The sequence below is a fragment of the Phocoena phocoena genome, chromosome 8 (assembly GCF_963924675.1).
Source record: "Phocoena phocoena chromosome 8, mPhoPho1.1, whole genome shotgun sequence".
NCBI classification, from domain to species: Eukaryota; Metazoa; Chordata; class Mammalia; order Artiodactyla; family Phocoenidae; genus Phocoena; species Phocoena phocoena.
Window position 1 is genome coordinate 97221803 of NC_089226.1, and position 7930 is coordinate 97229732.

At 47.9% G+C, this 7930-nt stretch overlaps 1 pseudogene; it reads left to right on the plus strand.

Annotated features, from left to right (window-relative positions):
* The first annotated feature begins 310 nt into the window (after nt 1-310).
* On the plus strand, nt 311-877 carry LOC136127007 (cytochrome c oxidase subunit 7C, mitochondrial pseudogene; annotated as a pseudogene).
* Nucleotides 878-7930: the final 7053 nt, after the last annotated feature.

The window sequence follows — 7930 nt, forward strand, 5'->3', positions numbered from 1 at the left end:
CTCCAGGGCTTCCCTGGTGGCACAGTGGTTGAGAGGCCGCTTGCCATTGCAGGGGACACGGGTTCGTGCCCCGGTCTGGGAGGATCCCACATGCCGCAGAGCGGCTGGGCCCGTGAGCCATGGCCGCTGAGCCTGCGCCTCTGGAGCCTGTGCTCCTTAACAGGAGAGGCCCGCGTACCAAAAAAAAAAAAAAAAAGAAGCACTCCAGTCCTCACGGGAAGTGGCACCTTGCAGGAGCACTATGACAACTTGGAGCACTGAGTTACCCCTTTAGCACCGAGACAGTCACTCTGAGGACAAAGCTGAAACGATGCACCACGGAGGGAGCCACAGAGTTGTAGGCTCCCTTCCCTAGAGCCTAGAGGACAGCATGCAAACCGTGTGTGATGAGACTGTGTAGGTTAACTAAAGCACACCGATTTGCTTTTACAGAGTTACTTCTCCTTGGGAGTAGTTAAGAGAAAGGGCTTGGAAGTCAGGCAGACCTGGTTTGACTCTCAGTGCACACCACTTTCCAGGAGCGACCCAATTTCTTCTTTTTAGTTTGATCCCAGTCTTATTTTTAAAATGTGTGTAGGAAAAAGACTTAATGAAATCTAATAGTAACTTTGGACACAGGGGAGCAAGGTCGTGAGGGAAGGAGGTCTTGGTGTGCTGCCGCCATTTCTTCTGCCTTCAGTCTCTGTGCCTGGGATAGAGCATCTGGAGGGTCACCACCTCTGTGGTCCGTAGGAGCCACTAAGAGGAGAGTCCAGGGAAGAATCTGCCATTTTCAGTGGAAGACAAGTGGCGGTTACTGGCTATGATGATTTTGTACTTTGGATCTCGATTTACTGCACCTTTCTTGATAGTAAGACACCAACTGCTTAAAAAATAATCCATGAGGGAATTCCCTGGCAGTCCAGTGGTTAGGACTCCGTGCTTTCACTGCCGAGGACCTGGGGTTCAATCCCTGGTGCGGGGACTAAGATCCCACAAGCCCTTGGGTGGGGGGGTGGGGATGGGGGGCGGGGAATCCATGAGACAGATATGAAGAGGAGCATTTTAAGAGGTGCACTCTCTGAAAAAAGGATCAAACTGTTGAACTCAACGTACTAGATACGTTTGTAAATAAACTTATGGCATAAAAAAATAGTAACTTTAGTTATTTTTTTGGGGGGGGGATTAATGTTTTTTAAACAACCCGATTTTTTTTTTCAAATAAAGTATTTTTATTATTTTTATTTATTTGGCCATGCCATGCAGCATGCAGGTTATTATCTGAGTTCCCCGACCAGAGGGATCAAACCGTGCCCCCTGCAGTGGAAGCACGGAGTCTTAACCACTGGACCACCACGGGATTCCACAACCCAGTTTCTTTTAACCTCAGTTTGCTCATCTGCTAAATGGGGATGAAAACCGGAGCTCCCTCCCAGGGGTGTTATAAAGACTAGAGCATATAATGTGTATCGAGTGTTTCCCACAGCACTAGGATGGTGGTGAACAGTCAATGAACATTAGCTAGGACAATTACTGCATAAACATTTCATGGGCTAGTACCCAGTACAACCCCCACTGGGAAATGCTACTCCAGACACACCCCACACAGAGCGACTCTGATGAGAAGGTTGAGGCCTGGCCCACCCACAGGCCATTGCTGGTTGCATGCCCCTAGACAGCCACCAGCTTCACAAAGACTGGCTTCCTGGAGGATGAGGATGGCAGTGGCAGGTAAGGAGCAGACAAACTTATAATTCAGCCAGAGGGCCTGGGACTCCTGGCCCAGGGGCTGACTAAATCTGCAGTTCACAGAGGTTTGAGGAGGCCCAAGTATGGGCCTCACTCAGAGAGTGACCTAGAATTACTGAGTTGTAAACCCAAGAAATCTTAGAAATGCCCTTCTGTGACCCTGTTCTGAGGTCCAAATGAGGGGAAAGGAGCTGCAGCACTTTGGTCTGGAGCGCTGAAGACCTAGAGAGGAAGAGCCCCACGCTCTGGGCCTCAGTGCTCGCTGGCTGCCTCCCCAGGTGCAGGAACTCCACAGCAGGAAGGGACGCGCACTCACAGGTCTGGGCTAGCTCTGCAAGGTGGCAGCCACTACTGGCAACAGAAGCACAAAAATGAAGGCTCCCAAAAAACTTTACAGCGCCTCCCTATTAGCGGGGATGCTGAGAAGAATGCAGGATGATAGAGAAGGCAGTTTTCTGGAAGAAATTCTCTTTCGGGAGCCTGGGGTGGCCCCACTGCACGTTAACAGGTAATTCCGGGGCGCCCACCCCTTCTTCAGGAGTGCCGCCAACCCCTCCAGCCCCCGGCTGCCACCTACCCCAACAATCAGTAACTCTGAAGACAACGTCAGTTCTTCTCAAACAGTTTAATAGCAAATAAACAAAGGAAGGTACCACACTTGGCAGATACAAAATGACTTTTTGTCCGTGTGTCTGTGCAATTAAAACAGATTTAGGTTCCCCATTGGGACAAAAGGAAAAACACACAGAAAAGGAAGGAGATTCCTTTTAGACACATACTCCCTTGCTCGAAACTGGTAACAATTTTTTTTCTTTTTTAATCCACTACACAAACTCTGTGATCAGGTCAGAAAAGCGACATGGGCTCTTCTTGCCTTTTTTTTTTTTTAAACCATTAAAGTAAAATTCATAATTTTCTACATAGTACAACACAAGTTCACACAAAAAAGACATTTTCTTTTGCAAATCAAAACAGGAAAGAAAGGAAAAGCTCAAACAAGGTAAAGAAAAAGCATTTCTACGGCTGAATCACGACTTTGAGTTGATTGAATCCCATTGTTGCTGCAGAACAGACTGTGCGTTTGGTCATAGTGGCAATTTTTTTCTCTTCACATTGTGAAATCACTTTACATTGTTTTCTAGTAGAAAAGGCAAAAAACTGTACAAAACCCCTAGTGTTAAATACAACGTTTGTACCAATAAAAAACTCACACAGGTTTGTCTCCAAAATGTAAAGTTTCTTTTTTTTTTTTCTTTTTAAATTATTCACAAAAAGCAGCTGGAAATCAGAAAGGCAGCTGCCGCTCCAGGGTCTCAAATCCATTAAAACCACCACAGAACAATTAAAACAATCAGAGAGAGAAAAGGAAAAGGAAACAACGTCCAACGTTTGGCATTTGGTTTTATCCACAGGTTTTCCCAGAGCTCCTCTTGGAATTAAAAGCAAAATATATTGGCAAACATGGGTTCTGAATACACAGGAAGGGGAGCCTCAGCGCCTTCTGCCAAGAGAGGCAGCTCTGTGCAGTCAGACTGTGGGGTGCACGGCAGTCTCGCTCAGGCTGGGGTTCCTGGCCTCTTTCCATCCAATCACCCCTTCGAAGAAATTAAGCAGCCTACCATACACTGGGTCTCCACCTGGCCGCCCTTTCCTTCTAGTAAGAGTGGCTTCAAGCATAATTAATACTAGGCAACCTGCCAGGTCCCAGAGCAGAAACTCTGCCGAGATCCCTTCCTTTATCAACTCCAGCATGGATGATGCTAACAGTGCTTCTACCTTCCCACCCCCCTCCCCCCAGTCCCTTGGCTACCCCTCTCGATCCTTCCCTGGAAATCCTACTTCGCAGCTCTCTCACCCACCAGCAGCTTAGGCCTGGGTGGGATCTATCCCAAACTCCTCCCTCTGCAACCTCTTACCTCCACAGATCCATCATGTGACCTCTCATCTCCTCCGACCTCTCCCTCTGCCCTTCACATTCTTACTCAAGTCCCTAAGACCCTGAGGCTGGATGGTGCCACAAGAGAGGAGGGCAAGTTCCCCTCGGGGAACCAAGGAACTGGCTTGCCTGGCACCCAGGGACAGTAGCTATTTGGCTCTTCACCCAATTAAAAAAAAACAAAACAAAACAAAAACAAAAACAAAACCAAACCCGCCCTAACCCCCACCCCACTAGCTGAGCAAGAGCCGAGCTGCAGTGAGGAGCCAGTGTGGGGTGGCTGGTGCCCAGGGCTGTAAACAGTGTGAAGACTGTAGTATTGTGCTTGTCACCTAGGAGGAGCGCTGCAGATGTACTGCCACTTCAGGCGCAGACGGCCTCCTGCGAGTGGCTAAGAGCGCACTCCTTCTTCGGCGCTGAGGGTGCTCACTAGCCTCTCGCCCACCCACAGCCGCCTTCTGAGTTCTACCTCTGCCCCTGTGCCTCTCTGGACCCCCTTCCCACCCGCCTCTGAGCAGAGCAACCGGCCTCCTGAAGGCCCCGCCGAGACCCGGAGGCCATATGAGGTGACAGTCTAAGTGCACAGGCAAACGCTCTAAGGGCAATAGAGGAGAAAGTTGCCACTTCAAAATAAAAATAATACAATCTTGGAAAAAAAAAATTAACCCCACATCAATTTAAAACAGCTTCTTTGAAACCCTTTTAAATCGGTCAGTTTCTGCACAAACTATAGAAAACAGAGAGGTGAAGGTGATATATACGAAGGTGTGAAGAAACAGCAGGAAACATGCAAAACTTGTTTTTTTCTGGGCATAATCTTAGTAGGAAAGGAAAAAATTCAACACAAAAACAATACAAAAACAAAAAAATCAAAGCATCACATTTTGCTGTGGAGACTGTGGGAAGAAGCATGGAGGTGGGCACAGCAGGGCTGAGGGGAAGGGGCCAGAGGGCTCTGCAGACTCCCGGCAGGGTTGCTCCAGGGAAGAACCACACAAGAAAAAGGGCTGGCTGCGACCCAAACTGCAGCCAGTGGTCAAAAACGAAAAAGGGTTCAGGTGTTTTCTGCAGTTGAGAACTCAGAAAAACAAAAATAGGAACACATGCAGTCTCCTCAAGCCCCACAAACTATATCAGCAAAATGTGCTCAGGAGCCTCAAAGGTTTTAGTGACATCTTTTATTTCATTGTTTACTTCAAAGTTGTCTTTAAAACTAAGCACACAGAGAAACAAAGCCTAGAAACAGACTGGCTGTGTGTTCACAGAAATACAAACACCACGCGGTATGTGCTAGTAGGGCTGCTCTGAAGACAATTACAAAGAATTGGAATCACAAAATCAAGTGGTTATCTTATGAAGTTCTAGAAAAATAGATTTTTTTATATTCAAATGCAAGTTTAAATATTTCCCCTTCAGCAGTCGTTCTAGCAAAACCAATTTGGCAGCACAAAAGAAAAAAAAAAAAAGGAAAGAAAAAAGAAAAAACAAAGAAAGAAACAAACATAATAAAAATACACGTCAGCATCAAAGGTCAACACAAGGTCAAAGGTGAGAGTTCAAGCATCAGAGAAGCTGAAGAGACAGGGATTTGGACGATGTACTTGACGCCACATCGACATGCTTTAGGCACAACGATGAACAAACGGCAGGAATCTAGAAAAAAAAACAAACCAGAAAGAGGGAGACCCACTGAGTTACACAGAGCAATACATCCAAACGAAGAGAGAGAGAACAGGAACATTCACTGTTGTACAGCCCTGAAATGAGGAGGCGGGCGGGGCAGGGGCTGGGCAATGACAGGGAACTTTTGCACATGCTAACAATGGACACAGGGAAAAGTCAAAAAAGGACATGGAGGACACCAAGAAAACATCCAACTGCCAGAGACAGAGGGAACCTAAGGCTTGGATTTCCCCAGAAGTGCCCAAACACATCCGAAAAGGTCTCTCTGGTGGAGCAGAGCCTCAGCCTCTCCCTCAACTCCTGGTCAAGACTCAGGGAGAAAGTCAAAGCCGCAGGCTGGGGTGGGGAGAATTCTTTAGGGAAGAGGGCCAGGATTTCTCCTCAATCCTATGTGGATGGCCCTTTGTTCCCGGAAATCCAAGCTCTTAGCTTCCACGCAGGCCCTGGCCACTCATGTTGGACCCAGGAGACAGTGTCTGGCTGCATTCAAGGCAAATCACTTTCATGATGAAACCCAAGTAAGAAACAGAACTACAGCAGAAAACACACTTATACACATGAGACCCCCACACAACAGAAAAGGGCTGCTTAAGACTTGACTGCGAGTCTCCACTCTCCAAGCTGACGCTTTCACACCATGAGACTTGTAGGGAAGCAGCTTCTTCACAAAACCATCTTTGGCCTAGGGAGAGAACTGTGCTCAAGGGCAGCACTGCTGTGGGAATTCGCTGGGCAGGGGACAAGAGAACAGAGGGAAGTGCCTGGGCTCACCAGCTGGCCACTGTGGCAGCCCAGGGCCCTGCTGAGGTGCACGCTTCTTTTAGAAACAAGAACCCACGAGCAGGTATGAAACCTCAGAGTGTGGTATCAAAGTGGGCTGCTTACACCTTTACCTTTCATGTCAATAGGGGAGGGGTTTCATAAGGTCCCGGAGCCCAGGGCAAATCCGTGTACAAATAATAGTGAACTGGGGGAGGAGGGAGAGAAAGGGAAGAAAGTGGGAAGAAGAGTGGGTTCTGGGCTTTGGAAAACCCCACAGTGGCCAAGGAGGAAGACAGAACAGGCTAGCGATCACAGCACCGGCAGCACCCTGGGGAGCACAGCTCTCTCCTCCGCCAATTCACAGCATTAACTCCTTCCCCCTCTGGCAGATTAGCTGGGCTGCAAACGGCCACAGAAAGTCAGTAGTTTCAATCATACACAGCACCCTGTGTGTACAACAATCACATTCTGGATTCTACAAAATCCTGGCCTTTTCCAGAGATATAATTTAGGTAATAAATATTCTCCACCCCGGAGCTGTATAAAACTTCTATAAAAATAGAAACGACATTCTTGGTTCCAGCTGGTTGGGATTCAGAACAGCGCCTCCCCAACCTAGCATTTTTTTCTTTTTTTGTTGTCTTTTTTCTTTTTTATTTTTATTTTTTGCATTTATTTAAAAAATCCCATCATGACCCTGGAAGCCTTTGGAACAGTTTTATCCTTGAAACACAGGACACATTTCTCCCAGTGCGTGGAATTCAAGTTTACGTGGTTCAGCTTAAGAAGTACGTTTCATGTTTCTTAGAGGACAACAGACCCAAGTTATCACTATGAGAAGGGAACAGCTGTCCCAGCTTCAATGGGATAATCCAACACCACCAACTACCTGCACAACAGCAAGACAGTCAATCCTTGTCTGTGGCCCAAATGGACAGCATGACAAGGAGAGAGCCCCCATCTGACTTAATAGCAAACCAACCCCTTTAATCTCACCTCTGCTGCTAGGGGTCAGGACTGATGTTTGTGAGGTTTAAGATCCCAGGGACCCAGCCCCTGGCCTTGGCTAAAGATCGTATATTAACCGGGCCACCTCTGCCCAGGTACACATTCCCAACAGCGTGTCCTTTCTGGTTCTCCACCCCTGCAGCATTTCTGGGAGCAGAGGCAGAGCCCAGAGGCTGTGTGGGTCACAGGCAAGGGCTGCAGTGAGACCTGTGGGAGGCAGCAGGGAGCTAACTGTAAGCACGAGGACAAAAACGAACACGGTGATGCTGAGGTAAATGAACACTAAATCCATATGGAGGTTGTAAACGTCCTGTTGTCTCCTCTGTCGCCAAGAGCAGAAGATGGGGCTGGAGCGGGCAGAAGAGGGGCCTGCCTCCGTTTTGACACTACATCTGGGACATCTCAACCAAGGAGGCAAACATGGATTTCTTAATCCTTTTAAGTACTGAGTGCTGGCCACTGGCAAACGCAGCACTGGCTTAAAGGGACCTTATGATTCAGGTACACCAAGAAGCAGGCTCCTCCTCCCCCAGCTTGATGGCTTTTGATCACTCTGCTCAGGAGAGGTGCTCCCTTCAACTAGATGCTGTAAGCCCTTCTTGGATCTACCCTCGTGAGAAACCTGTGGCTGGGGATGGAAGAGACATTCCTCGCTGTGGTCAACTATAAAGAAGAGACCAGACAGTGTCTTCCCCAGAGGCCTTCTTTAAATGGACCTGGTAGAAATGGCCACGGTCTAATAGTTTGGTGTTGAAATAAACTAAAAACGATCTCTTTGACCGGCTGCCGCTTGCTAACAGCCACCAGCCAGGA